Genomic DNA, 13569 nt, shown 5'->3' on the forward strand with positions numbered 1-13569 from the left:
CGGCCCCCTGGCTGCATGGGCACTGCCTCCTCTAAGCTCCCTGCTAAGCAACCCACTGGCAGTGGCTCCTCATGCCTCCTGGCTGCCTTGGAAGCCAGATGTTCCTGTTGGCCTCTCACAGATCCATCCTTCCCCGGGGCCTCACCTGAAGAACATCCTCTTCCCAATGCCTCCCTACAACCCACCTGTGCCTCCCTGAAGCCCCTCCTGTGCTCATGCTCACTCTCTCATTCTCTCCCTCAAGGAGTTAACAGACCTGAGCTTCCACCTTCTCATACTCAAGCCTGGCCCCTTCTTCCCCTTGCCCCTCCACAGTCCATCCTCCACTTAGCAGCCAGATGCCGTACCTCCTGGGATTCCGTGTGACCAAGAATGAAATTTAAAGTCCTTGGCCAACTGGCTCTCCAACTCCCACACTTCCCTCTCACACACTGAGTCCTGGCCACACTGGCTTCCTCCCTGTTCCTCAAACACTCCACTGCTAGGCATGCATTTACTGTCCCCTCTCTAGAATGATCTTCCTGGGTTATCTGTGGGCCTCACTCACTTCATTCAGGTTCTGCGCCAATGTTTTCTTTAGGCGAAGACTTCTGGATCACCCTTTAGAAAACAGCATGTCCCAGTCTCTCTCTTTTCTCTTAACTGGTTTTCTTTTTCTTCATAGCACCTACCACCACTCAACACACTCTACAACTCCATAATGTGTTCCATAACACAAGGGCAACTGTCAGCCCTTCTAGAATGTGAGCTCTAGGCTCTTGGAATAAACCTGATTTATTTTTTCACTGCTGTGTCCTTATCACCTAGAATGGAGTAGGTGTTCAAAAAGCATATGCCGGATGGGCAATGAATAAACATGTCTGAATCTGTCTGAATAAACATGCTCTTAACCTGTCTGAATCTGTTTACTCATTTGTACAATGTGGCTGATAACTATATTTCTCTCAGAGGGTTATTGTGAAGATTAAATAAGAAAATGGGTAAAAGGCCGGGTGTGGTGGCTTACGCCTGTAATCCTAGAACTTTGGGAGGCCAATGTGGGCGGATCACGAGGTCAGGAGTTTGAGACCAGCCTGGCCAAAATAGCGAAACCCTGTCTCCACTAAAAATACAAAAAATTAGCTGGGTGTGGTGGTGGGCGCCTGTAATCCCAGCTACTTGGGAGGCTGAGGCAGGAGGATCACTTGAACTGGGAGGCAGAGGTTGCAGTGAGCTGAGATCACACTACTGCACTCCAGTCTGGATGACAGTGCGAGACTCCATCTCAAAAAAAAAAAAAAAAAAAAAAAAAAAGATACAAAAAATTAGCTGGGCATGGTGGCATGCACCTGTAATCCCAGCTACTTGGGAGGCCGAGACAGGAGAATTGCTTGAACCTGGGAGATGGAGGTTGCAGTGAGCCAAGATCATGCCACTGCACTCTGGCCTAGGCAACAGGGCAAGACTCCATCTAAGAAAAACAAACAAACAAACAAACAAACAAAACAAGAAAAAAATGGGTATAAAGTACTTAGTCCAGAACTTTGCACGTCATGAGGTGCTCCATAAGTGAGGTCGAAAGGTAATTCCTGAGCATTTAGTGAGCACTTACTGTGGCTATAGCCCATGGTAGATGTTGGTGATGCAGAGGTGAGTCCTTCTGAGTTCTCAGGGAGCTCACAGTGCAGTGTGGTCACAGAGGACCTTGAATTACAGAGCCAGAAGTCCGAACTTAATTCTGTAGGCAGTAGGGAGCCCTCTATGCTTCTGGAGCAGAAGAAGCATGTCAGGATCTTTGGGAAGATTAATTGAAAGTGTATTCAAAATAAAAAACAAAAGGAAAAAAAAAAGTATATTCAAAAGGGGTGGAGGAAGCAGACCTTCAGGGCTGGTAGTGGCATGTGCTTCCTTCACCTCTGCCCACAGTCTGAAAGGCAGACACAGCCAGGAAACTTTTTTATTTATTTATTTTTATTATACTTTAAGGTCTAGGGTACACGTGCACAACATGCAGGTTTGTACCTATGTATACATGTGCCATGTTGGTGTGCTGCACCCATTAATTCGTCATTTACATTAGGTATATCTCCTAATGCTATCCCTTCCCCCTCCCCCCACCCCACGACAGGCCCCGGTGTGTGATGTTCCCCACCCTGTGTCCAAGTGTTCTCATTGTTCAATTTCCACCTATGAGTGAGAACATGCGGTGTTTGGTTTTCTGTCCTTGTGATATTTTGCTGAGAATGATGGTTTCCAGCTTCATCCATGTCCCTACAAAGGACATGAACTCATCCTTTTTTATGGCTGCATAGTATTCCATGGTGTGTATGTGCCACATTTTCTTAATCCAGTCTATCACTGATGGACATTTGGGTTGGTTCCAAGTCTTTGCTATTGTGAATAGTGCCGCAATAAACATACGTGTGCATGTGTCTTTATAGCAGCATGATTTATAATCCTTTGGGTATATACCCAGTAATGGGGTCCAGCCAGGAAACTTTGAGGAGGTCAGAGACACAAGTTGTCAACTCTATTCACACTGGCTCAGAGGGAGATAGTGACTCTCTGGGTGGGAGTCATCCCTCACCTAGGAAACCCACCTGCCCAAGCCGGCTCATTCAAGCTGTAAGGGGAACAAAGGGGAGGCAGGAGGACGGGGGTTCCACTCATCCCTTTGCTCCATTTTAAACCCTCTTCCTGGCACCCTTCGGATAAACAGATAAGCCTGGGTAAATTCAATCAGTAAAATGATCTGATTGTCAGTCCTCTGCTGAAAGCCCTTCAGTTGATTCCTACTGCAATGCCAATAAAAGCTAATTTGCCTGAGACTGCTGGCCATCTCCCCCACTTCATCTCATGCCACTCTTTTCTCACATTTCAGTTTCTCACATTTACTGACTTCTTTCCCGCCTCCAACTCTCTGCCTTCGCTGTTCCCTTAGCTACTCCAGCGTTGGCTCATTCTCATCTTAAAGGCCTCAGCTTGAATGTTTCCATCTCAAGAGGGCCTTTTCTAAACATCCTGTTCAAAGTAGCCCCCACCAACTTATGTAGTCATATTTTACAGGAATTAGGTTCTAAAGACAATATTTAAGGCAAGAAGCATATGGTCAAACTTATCATTGAAAAATCCCTTAGAAAACTATCATATTGGAGTCTTGTTCATCACACCCTCTTTCCTTTTTGTAACATGCCAGACACACTTATAACCCCAAATCTCTGCATAGATCTCTCTTCCTCATCCCTTCAGGTCTTTGCTCAAATGTAATGTTCTCATTGAGGCCTTCCTGACTACCCACTTCAGGCTGGGAGTGATGGCGCATGCCTGTAATCCCAGCACTTTGGGAGGCTGAGGCAGGAGGATCACTTGAGCCCAGGAGTTTGAGGTCAGCCTGGGCAACATAGTGATACCCCATCTTAAATCAAACAAACAAAAAAACTGTAACATTTCCATTCCCGCCCCAGCATTCTATAATCCCCTTCACAGCCTTACTTTTTCCTCCATAGATCACCTTCTAACATATTTTACATTTTACTTAGAATTAAGTTCTGAGGGCAAAGGTTTGTTTATTTTGTTCACTGCTGGGTCCACAGTGCCTAGAATACTGCTGTTCACATAGATGTTCAATAAATAATTACTGAATGAAGGAATGAATCTTTCAGGCCTCAGCTTGGGTGTCTCTCTCCTTTCTCTTACTTTCTGTGCCTTGATTAGGGGTTCCATCTCTAGGCTTTCATGCATCCTGTATTTATCCCTATTAAAGAACTACTGATCACAACGTACTGTAGTTTTCCTCTTTACATACTTGCCCTCCTGCATATCTAATCCTGTTAATTCCACAAAGACAGGGAGTATTTCTCCTATTTTCTAGAGTGATCTGGAACCTAAGACTGCTTAGCACAGACTAGACACTTAGTGTCTTTTGAATAAACCAGTTTGGGTGGTGGTGGTGTGGTATCCCTGAATGAGAGTGGAGGATGTGGCTCCTTGTCAGTTCCTAAATAGGTCTAGACCCTGCAGTGGGAGGACTATTGACTGGAACGAGCTGTGGGCCTTTAAAATAACCTCAGGATTATACTTGGGAACAACCCAGCTCCATACACTAGTGAGCCCCAGGCAGGGAGGCATGTAGGACCCCCCAGTAGCGCTTTCTGCTTTTCCACTCAGCTGACCTTGGGGTAGGATCGTCACACAAAATACAGGACATCCAGATAAATATGAATTCAGAAAAACTGAGTAATTTTTTAGCATACGTGTCTCATTGCAATATTTGGGATAGTCCTATACTAAAGCATTACTCGTTGTTTACCTGAAATTCAACTTCAACTGGGCATCCTGCATTTTATTTGCTAAATCTGGTAACCCTACTGTGGCGAGTCCCTGTATGCTGCATGTCCCTCTCTGGGTTTCGCTTTCTCCATCTGTGGAATGGGCGCAGTTCTGTGAGACTTGCCTCAGGGATTCCTCAGGCCGAGCAAATACCCTCAAGGATCGTCCCTTTGTCCTGGTGAATCGTATGGGAAGTGCGCATGTCTGAGGAGTTTCTCGCTGTGTAAATACGAGAAGCTCCTTCCTCCAAAAGCCTCCGTTTTCTCATCTGAGCAAATGAAACCCTCAGAGGTGGAAACGATTGCCTAGCGGAACCATTACTGCTCAGTTTCCAGCCACCGGAACCCCACCTCACCACCCCCATCCCTTGAGGCCACGAACTTCCGGTAGCGAAAAGTCACTTCCGTATTCAAGAGCCTCCTAGGCTTCGAGCCATGCGATGTCTCGCCCTCTGGCGGCTGGGAGGAGGGAACGACTTTACTAAACAGGGAGAAGGAACAGGGAAGTCCATTGGTTGAAAAACGGAGAGGCGCAGCTCCGTCTTCCAACCTCCACCAATGTTAAACCGAACCTTCGCCGAGGGCGGGGCTCTCACGGGAAAGGGGTCAACCCGGGACGGAGGCGGCGTGGGAAAAGGGCGACCTTGTCTCTGCTCAGCTAGAAAAAGGCCCGGCAAGGCCGGGCGCGGTGGCTCAAGCCTGTAATCCCAGCACTTTGGGAGGCCGAGACGGGTGGGTCACGAGGTCAGGAGATCGAGACCATCCTGGCTAACACGGTGAAACCCCGTCTCTACTAAAAAAAAAAAAAAAAAAAAGAAAGAAAGAAAAAGGCCCGGCGTAACACCGGAAGTGAACTGCTTTGCGCATCAGCTACTTCCTCTTCTACTTGAAAAGGAGGATCTGGGTAAAAGAACCGAAAGGCTGTAGAAACTTAAGACTTGTCTCTGATGTCCTCCTCAACCATCCATTTCATATGTGAGGGAAAACACCTGCTGGGTTTACACAGAATATAAGGGACTTTGAAATAATTCTTGATCACTAGGTCAAGGAGTTTTACATTTTAAAATAATCAAGCGTGCCTACTGCTTGCCAGGCCCTGCCCTCGCCTCCACTCGCATTATTCAATTAATGGACACAGGCCTGTGCAGTGTGTCTTATGACAATGACCCTGACCCTCCACTGCCTGTGTTGGAATCCTGGTTCTGCCAGTTATTAGCTGTGTATCCTGGCCCAAGTTACTCTCTGCTGCAGTTTCTGACTCTGTAAAATGGGATAATAGTACCTACCTTATACCATTGTTCTAAAGATAAATAACATATTTAGGCTGGGCATGGTAGCTCACACCTGTAATCCCAGCACTTTGGGAGGCCGAGGGTGGAAGGATTGTTTGAGCCCAGGAGTTCCAGACCAGCCTGGGTAAAATAGTGAGACTCCCTGCCTCTCCAAAAAAGAGTGAAGTTAGCCAGGCGTGGTGGCAAGCTGCGGTCCCAGCTACTCTGGAGGCTGAGGAGGGAGAAGCATTGCTTGAGTCTGGGAGGTCGAGGCTTCAGTGAGCCGTGACTGGGGCACTGCACTCCAGTTTGGGCAACAGAGACCCCATCTCCAAAAGAACAAAAAAATTAACATATTTAAAGCACTTGGAACAGCACCTGACACATGGTAACCACAGTAACCAGGTAAGTTATTTTCATTTACAAATTAGGAAATTGAGGCTTACATATGAAGTAACTTGTCTAGAACAGATAGCAACTGGTGGAGGCAGGTTGGGAAAAGTCTCTGCCTAATCTGAGGGGACTTCTTAATCACTATACCTGCCCAAGCCTCTTCCTGTGTCTACAGGAAGCCTGTGATGATCCTAATTGCCTTTAAAGCATCACATATATTTATTTGGTAGCACCCTATTACCAAGTGGCTGCTCTCTGGGCATTTTTGTAATTTTAATGAAATTGGTGAGGTTCTATAACTTGTCTCTCAGACCAGGGGCAAGGCTTCTGGGAGAAGTCAGAATGAATGGCTTCAAGATCTACCTCCTGCTAAATCCTACTTATAGAAAACCCAGTAGAAATGAACTTCTGAACATGTTAAATTTGAGATCTTGTCAGATATCCAAGTGGAGATAATTGTGATTTGATGTGGTAAGTGCTGTGTTAGTGGAAAGCACAGGGCACCAAGGGAGGTCTGATTAAGGACAGATAAAACTGCTGGCCAGGATTAGGACAGGCATGGCAGAAGGAGCAGGTCTTGGTGAATGAGTAGGAGTTGGCCAGGTAGAAAATCTGGGGAAGTTGAGGGGAGCATTCCAGACGAGGGGACTGGCATGTACAAGCAAACAGCAGTTTGATGATTCAGAGCCCTTTCTGGGAACTGGAGTATAGGATGGAAGGTAAGAATGGAATGGAGATTGGGGGCATATTATGAAGAAGTGATCTGAGAAGCCCCCTTATCAACTAAGACAGACTCTAAGATTAAGGAAACAAAAGTTAAAGTTACCTATGGGTTGGGGGTTCATCATATCCCTCCTAACTCTGATTTACAACCCAAGACCGCTGCAACTCTGATTGGACAGAGGACCGGCCTTACAAACATTTTTTTTTGAGACGGAGTCTCACTCTGTCACCCAGGCTGGAGTGCAGTGGCGCAATCTCAGCTCACTGTAAGCTCCGCCTCCTGGGTTCACGCCATTCTCCCTGCTTCAGCCTCCCAAGTAGCTGGCACTACAGGTGCCCGCCACCACGCCCGGCTAGTTTTTTTTTTTTTTTTTTTTTTTTTTTGTATTTTTAGTAGAGATGGGGTTTCACTGTGTTAGCCAGGATGGTGTCGATCTCCTGACCTCGTGATCCACCCGCCTCGGCCTCCCAAAGTGCTGGGATTATAGGCGTGAGCCACCGCACCCAGCCACAAGCATTCTTTTCTGATAAGGAACTGCAGACCTTAAGCCAGTTTCACCAGCTGATAGAGGTTGTACACAAACTCTGCTCTTGGTTCATCTTTTGATATAAAAAGCCAAATTCTACCTCATTTTAATGCTAAAATTCTGCCCCAAAGTGAGCATGGGATGATTGTTCCATATATGTTTACCCATTGTGCATGCACTCAGCCCCCCTCATAAATATGTATAGCTCTCCCCCAAAATCTGCTGAATATGTAATATGGACCCTGTGAGGCATAAAACCCAACCTGCTCCTTCCCCCCTCAAAGAGAGAACACATTTGGTCCACACCTCCTGGTTTGCAAACGAATACACCCATAAAGCTCTCCTTTCTACTATTTACCCATTCTGGCGATCTTTTGCACAATAAAGGGTAATTAATGTTCTGGAAGTATCAGCGAGGCATCAGAATTTCTGAGTAGGGAAGAGAGGAAGTCAGCTTTGCACATTAGTTATTTATTTATTTTGAGATGGAGTTACGCTCTTGTTGCTCAGGCTGGAGTGCAGTGGGGCAATCTCGGCTCACTGCAGCCTCTGCCTCCCGGGTTCAAGCGATTCTCCTGCCTCAGCCTCTTGAGTACTTGGGATTATAGGTGTGAGCCACCACACCCAGCTAATTTTGTATTTTTAGTAGAGACGGGGTTTCACCATGTTGGTCAGGCTGGTCTCAAACTCCTGACCTCAGGTGATCCACCCACCTTGGCCTTCCAAAGTGCTGAGATTACAGGTATGAACTGCTGTACCGGGCTGCAGCTTTGCACTTTAGATGGTATACTAGGAGGCAAGGAAGAGGATGTGATAGGCAGTCTCTGAATTGTCCTTAATGATTTCACATCCCAGTATTCACACCCTGGTGTAATTTCCTCCGCTTGAGTATGGATGGAATTTATTAATTCCATTCTAATGAATAGAATATGTTAGAAGTGATGGGTTGTCATTTCTGAGATTTGATTACAAAAAACTCCCTGTGGCTTCTGTTTTGGGCACCTTCTCTTGTTCTCTTGCTCACTTGCTCTTAGGGAAGACAGCAGCTATCCTGTGAACTTCCCTGTGAATACGTCTATGTGTCAAAGAACGGATGACTAATCAATGGCCAGCAAGGACTTGAGGCCTTCTAACAGCTGCGAGTGAGCTTGAAAGTAGATCCTCCCCCAAGCAAGCCTTAGAACGACTGCAGCCCAAGCCAACACCTGATTGCAGCCATGTGAGAGGCCCTTAGCCAGAGGACCCAGTTAAGCCATACCCAGATTCCTGACCCACAGAAAGGGAGATAACTAATATTTGTGGTTTTAAGTTTTACCTAATTTTAAGGTAATTTGTTATCTAGCAATAGATAACTAATACAGAGGGATTAGAAGCAAACAGAGAAGTAGGGAAATTAGGAGGGGATAGTGGTTGTAGCCCATCTCTCTAATAATGAGAACCTGAATTGTGCAGTGGCTGTGCAGGTGAAGAGCAGAAGATGAATTTGAGATATGTCTGGAAAAAGAATAGGAGACATTTGGCAAGGGAGTTGGATGTGGGAAGGAGGAAGAAGGCAGAGGAGGGAGCAATGCCAGTATTTGGTAATGTGAGGGATGGTATTTGCTAGAGTTGCCAGCATGCAGGTCACTGGGGATGAGTTTTAAAAGTGGCTCCTTGAGATTTCTGGCAACAACAAGATAGATCAACAAAGCAGACTCAAGGTTGGTCAAAGAAAACAGCCACTGCGGTCTGGGGAAGAAATAATGCAGAAAAATGGAATCAAGGAAGAGCTGGAGGGAATACTCTTTCCTTAGTTTGATTTACTTGTCAAAGTGTATGGTATGCCATTCTCCTCTTCATCTAACCATTCTCTCCACAAATGTTTACTAAGTGCTTTCTCTGTGCTAGGCACTGGGGACACACAAGTAAACACACAAGTCCCTGCCTTCATAGTGTTCCTAACTTGGTTGCAGAGAAACGGTAAGATTGAGGCTAGGACTTTTTAGCCACTCCTGCAGGGCTCTGAGGGTCTAAATCTGTGCTGTCTGTTATGTTAGGCACCGGCCTCCTGTGGCTATGAGACACTTGAAATGTGGCTGGTCCAAATTGAATGTGCTGTAAGTGTAAAATACACCCTAGCTTTCAAATATGTAGTTCAAAAGAAAAGATTGTAAATGATTTCAATAATTTTTAAATATTGAATATTGATTTTCGTATTATCACTGGATAACATTTTGTATGTTTAAAATAAATAAAATAATTAAAATATATTTAAATTAATTTCATGTTTCTTTTTAAATTAGTGAAATTAATTTAAATAATATATTTTACTTATTTTAGCTATTAGAAAATTTAATAGCTAAAATATGGCTATTAGAAAATTCAAAATTAAAATTATATATTAATTTAAAGATAATCACATTATCTTTATGTTGGACCTCACTGACTAAACCTGTGTTCTCTACCAGCTTTATCTCTCAGTGACTTTAATTTTAGTTAATGAAAGGTTTTTTTTTGGTTTTCATTTTTTTTCGTTGAAAGTAACAGAAACTTTGTGGGGAAATGAAAATTAAAAGTTAGGGGAATTGATTGCAAGGGTCTTCTGAATCAAAGGCATGGTTGATTGAGCAGTCTGGGCAAGGAGCGGGCTTGAGGGGCCTCCGCAGCAGAGCTTCACAGGCGTTAATGTGACCGGACTCCATTTTTGAATTTGACATCCCACATTCCAATTTCTGAGAAGACAGACTCTGACCAGCTCAGTTTAAATCAGGTGTATCTACTCCAGATCCAGCTGCTATGGCTACAGGAAGAATGCACTGTGAACTGCCTACTGCTTTTTTCCCACCCTTACCCTCCAGCCACTATGTTCCCTAAAAGGCAGCATGAGCTCTCAAATCTCTAGGGGTCAGCAAACCTTTTCTTTCAAGGGCCAGATGGTCAATATGTCTTTTGTTTTGTAATTCACAGGGTTTCTTTTGCAACCACTTCATTTTGCCCTGCAGAGCAAAAGCTGCCAGAGACAATACATAAGTGATTGGACATGGCTGTGTTTCAGTGAAACTTCATTCCCAAAACCAAGAGGTGGGCCATAGTTTTTCAACCCCTAAACTGTACTTCCTGTTCCCTCTGCCTGGACTATCCTTTCACTGCTTCCTTCCAGAAAGTGCCTAGTCATCCTTCTGGTCTCAGTTCAGATGCCACTTCTTGGAGGTTTCCGCTAACCTTCCTCTCCTGACTGGTTAGTTGCTCCTTCTCTATGCTCCCACAGACCCCTGTATCCTATGCATGCACTTCTCATATTCTGTTGTCATTGTTCTTTTCTAACCACTAGCTTACTAGTTCTGGGTCTCATTTGTTGTAAATGTACCACCTGGCACATGGCACACACTTGAGTGTCATTGGATGAGTGGAAGAAACCACGGACCTTGTGGTTGACACATAGTCAGACTAGATGTCCTGAGATCTTGGGTAGTGGTGAGAATTCTGGGCTTTTAAAATTAGCGGCATGAGAGGCACCTCCTGTAACTCCAGTACTTTAGAAAAGCATGGGTGAATGTTTTATGACAGGAGAAGTGGAAAATCCTAAGGGCTGCAAGCCCTGGATAATGTGATAAGCCACACCTCAGCTGGGGTGAAACCAGGAGTACACTCCTTGGAGGAGGCTTTGTGCTCCTTGGTAAGGTTCCCTGTGGAGGCCCCATCAGGCCTAGTGGGTCATTAGAGAGACAGTGTTGGGTCGAGGGCAGCCTTGGCCCACAGTCACCTACAGTCACAGTTACAGGGCAGCAGAATGGACCTTCCTTGACCCAAGGGCTTGCTGAGTAACATCCAACAGATGTCCAACAGATGTCCAAAGACAGTGCTCGTGGCCTCTGCAAGGCTTTATCCAGCTAAGCATATTGTCCCTGTTGCCTCAAGAGAGGAAGGAGAGTTTCTCCTTTTAATGTCACACTTAAATGAGACACCTTTGGGCAATACAGACCTGATAGGGCCTTTCCTGGGTGTTTTGCAAAAGAAAACCACGAGTAAAAGAGCAATGGATCTTCCATGTCATTGTGGACCTTGAATGGCTTACCTGGGCCCCTCATGGGGATGGTGGGCTGGGGCAGGTGACCTGGGACCACTGGCGGCATGTTTTCCATATGATAGAGCTGATGACCAGCAGAGTGGATGAGGAGAGCAGGGCCGGGAGGTGATCACTGCAGCTTGCAAGCCACCCATACCTGGCCAAAGGGATGGGGCATCAGGGCACCGCAGCTTGTAAGCCACTCACAACTGGACAAAGAGATGGGGTGTCAGGGCAGGGGCAGTAGACTTCTCCCCTGGGGCAGGCTGTGCTCCTAGCCCTCAGCAGCCTTGGCCCACACAACATTGGGCTCCCACGACATGGAGGAGGCATGGTGCAGAGCAAACGCAGGCTGGGAGGCAAAGATTGAGTGACCTTGAGCAAGTGGCCAATTGTTCTTCCCCTAGTGTTTGGCACTTAGAAAGTGCTGGGGACCTGCTTGTGGACCCAAAGGGAGAGATGTGATCCTAATACCACCAGATGCTTTACATGCCTTATCTTACTCAACCTGGCAAGCTACCTCTACTGCTACCGCTTACCAGCTGGTGAAACTGTGATGCAGAGGCTGGCTTATCTGAGGCTAAAATGTTTATAAGGGGCAGAGGCAGGATTTAAACCAGGTCTGCATGTTGCCAGGCCTTCATGCTATCCATGTGCTTCCCCACAAGCATGCTGTGAACACTTACCACGAGCCATGCTGTTCCTCCTTCCTGGACCACTTTGCCCAGCGCTTACTCAGTGTGCACGTCTCAGCTTCAGCAGAACCTCCTCCAGGTGGAACCTCTGAGTTCCTGAGAGCCCCTCTTATTCTCCTGAGTCCTCAGCCTATGTGCTATGTTTGCCTGGTCACCATCAGTTCTTTGAGATAGACCTGGGATGCGGCTGTTGTTGCCTATCTTAGTGCCTAGCAAGCTGTAGGAATTGTTGGGTAAGGGACTGAGGGAGTGAAGAGCACAGTGAGGCTCCCCAGGCCCAGCCCTTCCTCCCCACCCTGGAGGTAATGTGTTTCTTTCTTTGGGACTTGCCCAAAACCAATACTTGTCTGGACTGAGCTGGGGAAGGTGGACCTGAGCTAGGCTGAACAAACACGGCCTTCTCTTCCTGGCTGCCCCCATCTCTGTTCAGTTCTGGGCATTTGACTCCAGCCCAGGGGCCAATCCCTCCCTCCCTCCCTCCCTTCCTTTCTTTTTTGAGACAGTGCCTCGCTCTGTCACCCAGGCTGGAGTGCAGTGGCACAATCTTGGCTCACTGCAATCTCTGCCTCCCAGGCTTAAGCAATTCTCATGCCTCAGCCTACTGAGTAGCTGGGACTAGAGGTGCACGCCACCACACCCAGCTAATTTTTTGTATTTTTAGTAGAGACAGGGTTTCACTATGTTGGGCAGGCTGGTCTTGAACTCCTGGCCTCAAGTGATCCGCCTGCTTCGGCCTCCCAAAGTGCTGGGATTACGGGCCAGAGCCACTGCGCCTGGCCCCAGGGGCTGTTTCTGGTTCCCCAACATCTGTCTATGAAAATCAGCCAGGCCGGGCACGGTGGCTCACACCTGTAATCCCAGCACTTTGGGAGGCCGAGGCAGGTGGATCACAAGGTCTGGAGTTCAAGACCAGCCTGGCCAATATGGTGAAACCCTGTCTTTACTACAAATACAAAAATTAGCTGGGCATGGTGGTGCACGCTTGTAGTACCAGCTGCTTAGGAGGCTGAGGCAGGATAATTGCTTGAACCCAGGAGGCAGAGGTTGCAGTGAGCTGAGATCATGTCATTGCACTCCAGCCTGGGCGACAGAGCAAGACTCAGTCTCAAAAAAAAAAAGAAAGAAAGAAATCAGCCAGTGCTTGGTTTGGTGGGAGTGGGGGAGTGACGGTTGGCCGGGAGGCACAGAGCCAGGCTTCACACAGCTGTGCCGTGAACTTGCTGTGTGACCCTGAGAAAAACATCTCCTCTCTCTGGCCTCAGTTTCCTCAACTGTAGCAAGGGAAGAATGATCCCTACACCCATCACAGGGTAGTATGGGAACTAGGAGCACGGGTTTGGGAGTCACACAGCCCTGGGTTCAAATCTGAGCTCTGCCACATAAGCGGAAAGTCATCTTAACTCTCTGAACCTTGTGTTCTCATCAGTAAAAAGGGGATAAAAATGGTATCTCCTCTTAGGCTTGTTGTGAGGATTAAATGAGATGACAGCCCATAATAATTATTATGTTAATGATATTTCAAACCAGACCTGGTCTATAATTGGATTCATCTAATCATAAGGTGTACAGGGACTTTGAGAGAAAACAGAGCATTTGAAAACATGGATT

The sequence above is a fragment of the Rhinopithecus roxellana genome, chromosome 12 (assembly GCF_007565055.1).
Source record: "Rhinopithecus roxellana isolate Shanxi Qingling chromosome 12, ASM756505v1, whole genome shotgun sequence".
Classification (NCBI taxonomy): domain Eukaryota; kingdom Metazoa; phylum Chordata; class Mammalia; order Primates; family Cercopithecidae; genus Rhinopithecus; species Rhinopithecus roxellana.